The following is a 12,567-nucleotide window of genomic DNA, read 5'->3' as shown; positions in this document are numbered from 1 at the left end:
TGCTACTATTTACATGGCCAAAGAAGTTGCCATAGAGACAAACGGGCATGGCCTTTTTCCACCTCACTTGGCTGGATGCCACATCATCCTAGGATAGAAAGCAATAGGTCAAGGGAATTTTTTGTGTGAGCATGAGGTTTTGGCTTGTGTTGGAAGCTGAATGCAGAGGCGTGTCTTGCTTTGTGCTGGACCCAAAGCTGAGCTTGGAACTTCTTTGGAAATCTACTAGGGAGGCAAGATTTGTTGGGGTGTTAATGCTGTGAGCCCTTCCATCTTATGCTCAAATAAAACCATATATTCTAAAGGCACCACAGTCTCCATTTGCCTTCAGTTCAAGGAAACCAATTCCTGAGTAAAGTGTAGGCACCCCTGAAGCCTCTCGCTGCTCAGTGATTGGGGCATGCACAACATTACTTACTGGGGACCAAGCAGGTAGAGATGAATTATTGGATGGGTGGAGAACTCCATTTGCAATAGTTTCTACTGTGGAGACCAAAGACCTGTGACAATGTCCTCCTATATGCCAGATTGGGAATCCTTCCCACTCTTCTCAAGTTCTGTATTCCCTTTGGGGGAAAGTGGTCAGGAGCAGCATACCCCAAGGTGTGTGAGGTTGCTCACCCACCCACCATCTTCACAATTTTTTTGTAACTTGATTTGAGGGTTCCCCCCCCCCCTGCAATCAGAGAGACAGAGAGAGAGAGAGAGAGAGAGAGAGAGAGAGAGAGAGCTCCCTATTCTGTGCTGCTCAAATGATTCCTGATCTGCTGGTGGAGGGGGAGAAGATCACCCAGGGGAATGTTATAATATCATAATGCTGTTATACAAGTCTGTGGTGTGACAGCACTTGAAAGTACTGTGTACAGCTCTAGTCACCTCAGTGCAAAAAAAGGATATTGTACAGCTTCAAAGCTCCCCTCAGAGGAAAGGTTATAAGATTTGGGGCTTTTTTTCGTTTAGAGAAAAGACAAGTAAGAGGGGAAATGATAGAGGTGTAAACAAAAATTAGGCACTGTGTGGAGAAAGTGGATAGAGAAAAGTTTTCCTCCCTCCCTCATAGCACTAGAACCTGGGGCCATCCAGTGAAGCAGGAGGTGAGAAGATTCAGGAGGACAGAGAAAAGAAAGTACTTCTTTGCATATCACATGTGGAACTCGCTCCCACAACAGGGAATGGGGGTTGCCGGCTTGGGTGGTTTTAAAAGACAAGTTCCTGGAGGATAAGGTTATTCCTGACTGCGTTGTGCCTTCTGAATGCCAGCTGCTGGGGATCACAAGTGGGGAGAAGGCTCTTGTGCTTAGGTACTGCTTGCAGGGTTCCCATAGGCATCTTGTTGGCCCTGGATTTGATGGTCCTTTGGCTGGCTCCTGCAGGACTAAGATTGCCCTCCCTCTCATCTTCCCCTCCCCATTTCAGCTGAACAGGAATCACCTGAGCAGCAGCAGCAGCAAAGAGGGCAGCTGCTGCTTTAGAGGGGCCAGGGGCATCTGGGTGGCCCTTGAGGGTCAGCTGATGGGATAGCCTAGGTGTTTCCCTCTAAACACTGAGCTCTGTCTGCTAGATTTTTGGGGAAAACTGAGGGAAAGGTATTGAAACATGGCTGCTGTGCCAAGAGCTTGGGTCAAGACGCCTACACTGCCACTCTGTAGGTGACGTTCGGAATCCAAGTTAAAAATATGTCTGGGGCCGATTCTATGTCACGCTGCAAATCATAGAACCATAGAATTGTAGAGTTGGGAGGGGTCACAAGGGTCGTCCAATCCACCCCCTTTCTGGTCATGAAATACATTCTCTTTGCTATTCTGTCCTAGCTGGCTGATGGTGCTCATCTTAAATGCCTAGTACAGTGGTACCTCAGGTTACAGACGCTTCAGGTTACAGACCCAGAAATAGTGCTTCAGGTTAAGAACTTTGCTTCAGGATGAGAACAGAAATCGTGCTCCGATGGCGCAGCGGCAGCAGGAGGCCCCATTAGCTAAAGTGGTGCTTCAGGTTAAGAACAGTTTCAGGTTAAGTACGGACCTCCAGAACAAATTAAGTACTTAACCCGAGGTACCACTGTAGTATGGCTTCTTGAAATACCAGCCTTATTATGACTTGTCTAGAAAATGGATGGGGGGTGCATGGTTGGAGTAAAGCAACCATCCAGGCCATCACTGATTTTTTCTTTTTAAAAAATGCATATGTAAGGTGCTTCCAAGCCCAGAGGTATCAATACCCCATGAAACGGCTCTGCTTCCCGTGAAAGTGCCCACAAAGGAGTTATCATTCAGTGGGCTCATTTCCAAGATGATGCTTATAAAGACAGAGAGAGAGAAGTTTTATGCAAATTCTCTTCTGTATACTTTCTCCCACAATATTGCTCCCACTCTTATAATTGCCTCTTCTTAAATATCTCTGCCAGCTTTTCTCGTTAATTAATTAAACCTTTGCTTTTACCAGTTCAGAGAGTCACTCCCTTGCAAGCAAATATCAATCTGTACCCTCGGGTGAAGGGCGAAGGCTCTCCTTCTTTATGTTTCTGTCTTCCTGAACATAAAAAAAAAAACGCACATGAATGCTATCAAGTTGAAAGAGCAAGCACAGATGAAATGTGTGGCATGGAAAGGGCACAGTCCTTTCCCAGTTTCTGCTTCTGTGGGTTTTAAAGGAGCATGCAGAATTTTACACATCTGTGGCTATTTTGTAAATTGGGTGCAAAAAAAGGGAGGGTTCACCTTCAGGTGTGGGACATTGGTGTACTGGCAAATTCAGAAGTGCAGGATCTCTTCATGATACTCAACCCACTCCCCCTCACAGCCATGTCCCTGTCACGAACTAGTTGGATGCAGAAGAATGGTAGGAAGAACCATTTGGGGAACCCTCAAGGGGAGAAGGCTTAGAGCCTGGGGAGTGGTAGCTGCACAATGCTGAGTGGTCAGAGGGAGATGAGAGGGAAGACTGGGAAGAGGGGGTGGCAGAAGCTGAAGTGGTAACAGGGCTTAGAGAACTGGGAGAGCCTGCGCCAGAGAGAAGTCCAGAATCAGAGGCAGAAGCTGAAGCAGAAGAGTGGGAGGCCAAGAGTCAGAGATGAGTCTGGCTGGTGGTCACAAGTGTCTCCCCCTCCTGCTGTGATGAGCTCCCCTGCCCCCTTGTCTTCCAGAACCAGAAGAGGCATGAAAAGGGCAGAAGAGAGGTTAGTTGCTTGCAGGTGAAGTCTCCAGTTGCTTGAGGAAAGCTGTGGTAAGGAGGCAGGGACTTTCGGTGTTGGCAACTGATTTACATGGAGGAAGACCACTGGGAATGAGCTGCTCTGCTCATTAGGCCTGACACTTAACCAAGACTGTGGAGTTCATGTTTTTTGCTAGTAAAGAATTAACTCCATCTTTGACCTGTGTGATTATTGGCAGGCATGCTCCTGTGACAATCCCCTTCTAAGATATACAACCGTCTAAGATTATGCAGTATAACAACAACAACAACAACAACAACAACAACAACAACAACAGATGCATTGCAATGATCAGTGCAGATCTCCATGTGTTGCCTTTCAGCTAGATCTATTTTCTGTGCATGTACATGGGAAAATGATTTTGAGTGCTCTAATATCTTCTTTCAGAGTGGTAAGCCAAGTTGTGTTTTCCTTGAAGCTCCTTTGTACATAACATAACTTGCACACCATTCTCTTGAAACTGAAAGAACCTTAAGTTTTCAGTGTACCTAAATGCTCAGCTTTGGAGCACAGAGAACAACTCCTCAGTGGTCTTTCTGTGCACCTTCTCCAGAGTGACCCTGGAAGCCCACCCTTAGTGACTGACTCACCTTCTTCCACCTTGATTGGCTCCCATCAGCATACAGGGTGAGAAGACCTCTTCTCAGTGGCTGAAAAAGCTCCTTTTTCATGCTGATTGAGTGGTTCTAGGACACTGGAGAGAGCGCACATCCTGGCAGGCCTCATCCCTGGCTCCCTGTCCTTCCCTCCCTGCCAGCTGCTGATGGTCTCTGGGCCCTGGAGCAGGTGGCACAGCATGGCCCTGCTTGGCTTCAGTGGGGCGGGGGGCGCTTCAGCAGCAGCACTGGCAACCCACTCTACACTGGTGTGTGTGTGTGTGTGTGTGTGTGTGTGTGTGTGTAGACACAGCTCATGCTCTTGTCTCGACAGCCCCCTCCCTTGTGTGGTTACAGTATGTGGTATCAGAAATCCTGAAGAGGCTCTTATAATTATGTTATCTGAACACACAGGATCTCCCAGCTCCGGCGGCTGCATCCAGCATGGGGGCATGCTGGAAGAGCCTTACCATGTAAGATTCCAGGCACAAGTTAAAGGTTTTCTTTGCAAACAAGTGTTCCACATCTTCCTTTCTTTCTGGAATGCGTACTTTAAACTCAGTATTTACACATTCGCCTTTGGGTGGGTAGATCTTTGTGCTGTAGCATTCTGTCATGTTAATTCATACATTGTTAATGAGGTTGGATGATTTATTCATACTTTATTTTCTTATTAGACACCACCTTGAACAAACTATTGGAAAAGGCAGCCTTAAAAGTACCTTCCTAAAATCAGTAAAATGTGCAAACTGGTCCCTTAAGGCGGCATGATGACATCCAGATTAAAGAGTACAATGAACGGGCAGGCTCAAAGGCCAGAATATTTGTTTTAGAAAATAATTGATTATTAGTGTTATTACTTGGGGTTTAAGAAGTGTTAGGGGAAGTGTAGTTCCTCTGGTGGAGGACACGTGGTGCTCCTTCTGGGGTGGTTTGCCCACTTTTGGTCCCCAGCCTCCACTCAGCTCTCACCTGGGACTCCTAGAAGCTGTCAGCATGTGACAGTGGTCACACCCTTAGAATGGCTTCCACCGGTCAGCTAAACCAGGTGAGGGGAGCAAGTGGGTCTCAACCCATGGACTTCCCCTGCATGCAAAGACAGGCTCTGACAGATTGAGCTCTCAAGACTAATAGTGGGTTCTGCAGTTTCTGCATGTGCTGCAGAGGGAAGTGCCCCTCTCCCTTTGTGCACAACACCATCTTTGAAAAGTGAGCATTTCATTTACCTGGCTTGGTTAAGAAGCAAAATAGATAAGTGGTGACTGCAACTGGCGATGGGGCGAAGTCTTTATTTTGTGGGTTTCATGTGGCTTTTTTGCCAGCTAATGGGGAGAGAATTTATGGTGGTTCTGAAATGTGTGGGGCATGCATGAGAATCCAGTCAAAAAATGAACAGGGGGCAGCATGGAGGGCAAATCTCTCCCTTTCTTTCCCCAAACTTTGTGCCCTACAAAGAGTTTTCTGAACTTACTGAGAGGTCTTCCTCTTTCCTTCCTGCAGGTGGAACTTTCATCTCATCCTGGAGCCAGATGCTAGTGCCTAGCTTTGCCTTTTTGGCAGGCACCTCTGCATTCAACAGACTGGGGTGTGAGTGACCTTTGTGGGACCTAGATCAAGGCAAGGTAAGCCTCAAGCCCAGATGTTTGAAGCAGGCCCAACTGGGATTTAGGTGAGCCAAGGGTCTTGGCATGCTTACCAGGGTGAAAGCCATGGGACTGCATACTACTTTAAGTAGGACATCCAGATTTACAGGAGCCATATTGGCTTCTGATTAGCTCCTGGGATGTCTTGTTTGGCTTGCATGAGAGCATGGACTCCAAAGATGCCCATTTTAGGGGATCATGCTCTCGCATGAGTCACTTGGCTCCCATGAGAGCATGGCCCCTAAAGATACATATGGGGGGGCTATGCTCTTCTTGCATGAGTCCCGTGACTCATGCAGGACCGTGGCCCCAGAAGACACACGCCCTGATTTCACTTGGTGGCGTGTTAGAGGGTATGGGAGTGGGTGTCTCTTCCACCCAATAGCCCTCCTAGATCCTTCTGTTTGGAAATCCTTCCAAGACCAACTCTAAGGGCCAGATATTTCCTCTCCTTCACATCCTTCCTCAAATCCCACATCCTTCCATGGATTTTAGCTTCATCCCTTAGTTGAGCCCTCGCCAACCAGGTGCCTTCTGGGGGTTTGGACTACAGCTCCCTTCTGCCATAGCCAGCACTGAGATCCTGTGTGATGCGGTGGTTATAGTGTTGAACTAGGACCTGGGAAACCAGGGTTCAAATCCCCACTTAGCCACAAAGCTCACTGTCTTCAGCCCAGCCTGCCTTGCAGGGCTGTAGGGCAAATAAAACGGGGAGGGGGGAGTACCACGTACACCATCTTGAGCTCCTTGGAGGAAAAGTGGGATAGAAATGGACAAATAAAAAAGTATACAATGTCTAGAAGGCACCAGGCTGGCGAAGACTCCCTTAGTCCTAATCTACAACTGGAATAGAAAAATGATTTGTGTTCTTTTAAATACATGAAACTGCATCGACTTTCATTAATTCATCTCTTCTTACCCTTGGTTCTCCCTTCTCTCCCTTTTTGATTGTAGATGCACACAAACATGTTCTAAATTTAGGTTGTACATTCATCGGGGCAGCAACCTGCTTCTTTCTTATGCTACTCTGTGACACAAATACCAATATATATGATAATCATAGAAATAATAACATCAGAAGGCCTTTTTTTCCTACGTAGCTTTTCCTTCTACTAGGCTTGCCTCTCTGCACTCGGCTGGCTTCTATTGTGGCTGGATGTTCTGCCGCAGAGAATCAAAGGTATTTGCAAAAGACTGTAAAATAGTTTCTGTGTCGCCAAACTGTCAGGGGCTGTTATTGTATTAAGAGCAGCCTTCCCCAACCTGGTGCTCACCAGGTGCTTTGGACTGCAGTTCCCACCAGCTCTAGTCAGCACAACCGCTAGTGAGGGTGGTGGAAGCTGTAATCCAAAAACTGTTTATTTATTATAACTTATTGCATTTATATTGCACCTTTCCCACAAGGAGCTCAAGGTCGCATGAAACGTCTTCTTGTCTACATTTTATCCCCAAGGTCACCCAGTGAGCTTTGTGGGCTGAGTGAGGACTTGGAACCCGGGTCTTCTAGGTTCTGGTCCAGCACTCTAATGATGACACCACACTTGCAGGCTCCAGGTTGGTGAAGGCTGGAGTAGCCCATCTTGGCAAGATGGACCCAGTAGCCTGACTCCGTTGAAGGCAGCTTTGTATGAGCTGAGCTCACATTTTCCTAATATTAACAGTGGAGGTTTGGAGGGGTTGCTTGTGCTAAAGTAGGCATGTTTCATCAAGTGAGGCAGTGATCTGGCAGAGTTGCCTGTTGACAGTCTTAAAACTTTGTCATAAAGGCGCCACTCAACCTCTCTGGCACCTTTGATCTTCAGCTCCACATGATCCTTCCAGAACGGCCGCTCTTCGCAGCTTTATTGCAATGGAGACTTCAGCAAATGAGGCTGTGCCTATTCACGTTTCTTCTTCCGAAGTCAAATGAGAGTCATGTTCGAGTGATTTTCTTAAACTATACTAAAATGCAAATTCTGGGCACTAAGGGGCAAAGGAGGGAATGCCGCAAAGGGCAGTCAACTTAGTTATCATCTGCAAGCCATACTTAACATTTCCAATAAATGACCCGGCTGCAGAAATGAAAAATTGTTGGTTTTTTTCTGACATTTTTCTTATGTTGCTTACATTTTAACTTCGCAGAGTCTCCTTATTTGCACAGCCCAGCTTTGGAATTTGTTAATGGGATTGCTTTATTCATGCCTCTGCGGCTGCTTTTAATTAAACGGGGGGGGGGGGGGTTGCATGGGAGTGCTCTCTGCAATGCACTCATGGTGAATATGATCCACAGGACTGGAGTTCTGATAGAACTGGTTGTTCTGTATGGAAGGAACTAAGGGAATCATGTGACTCAACTCCTATTGGGCTGAATCACTGGGGAAGGAAATGGGTTTGCTTGTCTGTGGGCTTAGCCCCATGTAGCGCTTTCCAGGCAAAGGTCTGCTAGCTTTAAAGTTCTGTGCCAGAGGGCTCTTTTTTTTCTTTTTCTTTTTGCAAACCAAGAGCTTTCCCTGCAAAAACCTGGTCTTTAAAGCTAAAGTTCAACCAATTGCACAGATTTTCCATGGATTGCTGTTTGCTCCAATTTAGCAGTAAAGAGTGAGTTTTCATGGAGGAAGCCCTGGAGCAAAAAAGGGATGCTTCGAAGTGAAGCTTTAAAGCGCAGAACATGCCTAGAAAATGTAGACAAAAGATAAGTGTGGATAAGCCCTGAATGCTCCTCCATGTAAAATGCTCCCTGTATATAGAAAACATGGCATGTTAAGAAGAAGGATTCTAGGTTGGTGGTCGTGCTGATGTATTACTTTATTGTGAGCAGCAGGGTGGTCCAACATGTGGCTCAAGGGTCACCTTTTTTTGGCAGCCCTCAGCAGCAATGCATGATAGGTAAAAGCCAGCTGCAGCTCCCATCTGCTGTCTCTTCTTCCCTTGCTAAAGAGAAGACACACTTTCCTAGCGGCTGCCGGCGCCCAGGCAGGGAAAGGAGAAAGAGGCGTCACCTGCACATGTCTTATGGCGACTGCCACCTTTAGCTCTGATGTGTCCCTCTGCTGACTGCTGGGAGGAGTTGCTGGCGAGGTCAGACTCATGCCTCATGCAGCATGGTGACCAAGGAGCGTGGCAGTGGCCTTGAGGGAATGCGGTTGCTGCTGCTGCTGCTGCTGCTGCCCACACATAAAAAGAAGCCAGCCACTGAGGAGACCAAAGTCGAGCAGGTGGCAGATAACGGGATGGGGTGAGCGAGGAGGAAATGCAGGGTGCCACTGGGGGAGACCTGGAAGGGCAGAGTGACTTTATGGGGGGAGGATTGCCTGTGGTAAATAGAGTCCCCTCGCGGAATTTGAGGGAGGGTTAAACAGGGCTGTCCCTTTTTGAGGTGGGCTAGGGGGGTTTCCTGTGATGCCAGAATTATTAGGATCTTCCTGACATTTTCTTGAAGGCGGTTGGCTGAGGAGAATCCCCTTTACAGTTGAACTCAAAGGGTATGTGTGTGTTTGGAAGTCAGGTGGGGTGGGAGACTCTTAGCTGAAGTGGTGACAGTGCTTAAGACCTGAGCTTGTTTTGTGTATTTACTCAGAAGCAAGCCCCAGAGACTTAAATGAGGTTCCTGCTTAAGTAGGGGTGCAAATGTTGTGCTGTGCTATGTATCCTGCCCCCTCCTCATTCCACTTATAAATATATGGCTCTCTCTTGTTCTGAGTTCCTTCCTAGCTTCATACACTGCTAATGGTTTTGCTCCTATATTGTTGACTGGTGTTGGAGCCCTGGCCCCTCTTCGCCCACAAATCTTGGGCAATCTTGGAATTAATTATTGAGAGGATATGTCTCAATTTGTTCTGCATTAATGTTGTGTTGGTAATGGAGTCAGGGCTGCAGTCAGAACAGATACCGTACTCAGCACATGGAATTGATGAACTGAGACTTGCTCCAAGTCCTGAACACACCATCTGGAATTCCAATCTGATGTTACAATTTGTAGTTCTGACCCCAGATTCAACACTGGGAAAGAACAAGGGGAGGAAGGAAGGAAGGGTGAGTTGCCTTTTCTACTTCTGTAGGATTTAATATTAATTTAATATATTAGTAGTGTATATTAAATAATATTAACTATCTTGATTTATGATATGGAAACTTAATTCAGTGTTCAGCCCACTTGGTCTGAGAGGTTGGACCACCCTGGTGTGCAGGGAGGTTATATGTGTGTGCATGTATTTATAGATGTATGTACTAGGGACTAACAACTCTGCCTAACTGCCCTTCCCTCACACCCAAGCAGAATCCTCTCTCTACAGCTCACACTTATTTGCTTACTCTAAGCTGGATGGGGAGAACCTGGCTTGACAGCAATACATGTGAAAAGGATCTAGGGTTCTTAGTAGACCGCAAAATTAACATGAGGTAACAATGTGATGCAGCAGCAAACACCGCCCCACCCCCTCCCCACTGTTATTCTGCCTGCATCCACAGAAGTATAGTGTCCTGGCCAAGGGAAGTAACAGTACTGCTTTATTCTGCCTTGGCCAGATCACACCTGGAGTCTTGTGTCCAGTTCTGGGCATATTTTAAGGAGGATGCTGACAAGCTGGAGTGTGTGCAAAAGATGATCCGGGAACCAAGCCTTATGAAGAACGGTTGCAGGAGTTGGGTATGTTTAGCCTAGAAAAAAGGAGACAGAGAGGAGATACGATAGCCATCTCCAAATAACTGAAGGATTGTCACATAGAAGATGGAGAAGCTTGTTTGCTGCTGCTGTGGAGGGTAGGACTTGAACCAATGGCTTCAAGTTACAAGAAAGGAGATTCTGACCAAACATCAGGAAGAACTTTCTGGCAGTAAGAGCTGTTCAACAGTGGAGCAGTCCACTATGGGAGATTGTGGACTCACCTTCATTGGAGGTTTGTAAGCAGAGGTTGGATGGCCATTTGTCATGGGGATCCCTTCCAACTCTACAATTTCATGATTCTATTGTCATGAGGGTTTTTTTTGGGGGGGCAGAGTTGAGACCCTTCAAAACTCTGGACCCAGCAAGTGATAAGGGCAACTTCTTAGCCACATGTTCATACAGAGTTTACAGGGGGACTGCTGTCTCCTTATCTGAGATCCAACAGTTGCTAGCTTCTCTGGACATTAGCAAGCTAACCAAAAGGGCCAGCAGGAGTATTTCTACCTCACCTACTGCCAAGCCAAATCAAAGAGGACAGGAGCTTGCAGCTGTCCCATGGGAAGGGGGCTTGAGCCTGTCCAGTGGGGTATCACAGCAGGGAACAAGCTGAAGTTGAGACCAGCTTCAGCAGCAGCTGCAACCTAATTGCTAAGCCCACCCATGCTTGCAAGACTGCTCTGCTTAAAGGAGCTCAGCCTTCTCCAGTAATCTCATACTGAGATGGAGAAGGGAGGCACTAGGTCTTCTGTAGTGCAGACCTTTGTATTAGAGGATGGCAGTCCAATATACTTGGGCCAGAAGGAGTGCACACTGGCCTCTCAGGTTCATCTGAGAGTGCTTCTGGGGCCGACCTTGCATGCTCTTCCCTTTCTAAGGAGTCTTCACTCTACTCCAGGGTCATGACAGATTGAGTAAACAAACTCTTTCCATTAGTCTTGCCATGGTAGAGGCTGAGCTCCCCCTTTGAATGCTGTGACATCCTTCTCCACCAAGAAGGCTAAAGAGAGAGAGTGCACCTTGGTGACTGTTCTTTTCCAGAAGCTTGTGCTGCAGTCAGTCCTCCTGGTGTGGGAGGCTGCTTGATTTGAGCACAGAAGGCAAAAAAAACAGTAAAAATAGGCTTTGCCATCAACGCAAGAATGATCTACCGGTCCCAGAGCATGCCATATGCACCAAAGCGGGCACCCACTTGTTGCCAACCTCCTCTCTCCACCCCCTTAATTCCTAAGAACTTACATTGAGCCAAGGCGGTGGGGGGGGGGGGAGGACATTCCCAGAAAAAAGAGGAGCGGGGTTTTTGTTTCTGCCTCTCGTCATCCCTCTCAGTGCTCTAGCCTTTTGCAGGTCTGCAACTTTTTTGGTTCTGCACAGAGGTTTAATGGGAAAGTTGAAAAGCCTCAGCCATGTATAGCTGATGGTCCTTTTGTCAGCAAGCCTCAGCGACTCGGGGAATATTTCTCATGCCTGAAGTGGGTATTAAACAGGCAAATGGAGTGGAAGGAGCAAGTGGAATGGCAAACCATGATCAATTAGTGCTGAAAACAAGTCGGTTGATTCATTGGTTGCCCATCAAGCTGTAACTGCAGAAACCAAAGGAACCGGTGATATGTGAAAGAAGCAAAAAAAAAAAAAAAAAAAGACTGCAATATTGATGCAACTTGGCATCAAAGTAATATGCTTATTTGGAGAGCCGAGAAAAATTAATTTTCCAAGCCTACCTGTTTGTCAGCTCCACCCATTATTTGCTGCTGCTGCTGCATCATCAGATAACTTGACTTTTGCAGTGCAGGATGAATACAATTTCATTAGAAGGATATCAGAGAAATGTGCATGTTTTTAGCCATATGCACCATTTTTCGTAGGGAAATGAGATAGCTGCCCAGAGGAGATCCCTGTCTATGTGGTCGATTAAAGAAAATAAATCTTGGCTCACAAAGATTACCACCCCCAACTGCAGCCCTGCAGAGCAACCGTTCCAGGCCTCCCCTGCAAAATCCTTGCCTTAAACTCCATGGATGTGTTTCTATTTAGAATGTCCATAAGCATGTCACTGTCTCTCAGACTCAGCTTGCAATATGTAAAATGGGAATAGTGCTCTCCAGGGTTGCCCAAGGGTCTAACCCAAGTACTGCACTAAAACTGGGGCTTAAAGGGGCTTAATCATCAGGTTGCTTAGGCATCCACTGGGAGAACAGGCAAAGGGGGAAGTTGCCCCCTCCATCTGGATGAACCATAATTCCTAGATTCCCAGCTTTCATTTGTTGTAAGAGGAACTATGCCCCTGAACCCCAGTTGTTGGGAATGGCAAGTGGGGAGAGTGCTGTTGCACTCAGGTCCTGCTTGTTGTGGGCTGCCCACTTTCAGAATGGGATGCTGGACTAGATGGGCCTTTGGCCTCATCCAGCTGCAGGGCTCTTCTTGCACTGTCATGCTTATGGGCTTCCAGAGAGTCATCTATCTGTTCTGTGTTTGGAA

At 47.0% G+C, this 12,567-nt stretch overlaps 1 protein-coding gene across 14 annotated transcripts in view; it reads left to right on the top strand.

Annotated features, from left to right (window-relative positions):
* LOC310754025 (5-hydroxytryptamine receptor 2A-like) overlaps positions 1 to 12,567 on the top strand; it is a 249,338-nt gene that overhangs the window by 148,301 nt on the left and 88,470 nt on the right. For 8 of the 14 annotated variants that reach the window (XM_083595440.1, XM_083595452.1, XM_083595451.1 and 5 more), the window contains exons 2-3: positions 5,308 to 5,429; positions 6,551 to 6,630. The gene's annotated coding sequence lies outside the window, so the exon portion shown is untranslated. The remainder of the gene's footprint in view (positions 1 to 5,307; positions 5,430 to 6,550; positions 6,631 to 12,567) is intronic. The other 6 variants (XM_083595443.1, XM_083595441.1, XM_083595442.1 and 3 more) reach the window with 1 other exon arrangement.

The sequence above is a fragment of the Podarcis filfolensis genome (assembly GCF_964270895.1).
Source record: "Podarcis filfolensis genome assembly, chromosome: Z".
NCBI lineage: Eukaryota > Metazoa > Chordata > Lepidosauria > Squamata > Lacertidae > Podarcis > Podarcis filfolensis.
Note: the sequence above shows the minus strand (reverse complement) of the source record. Positions and strands in the feature narration are given on the sequence as shown.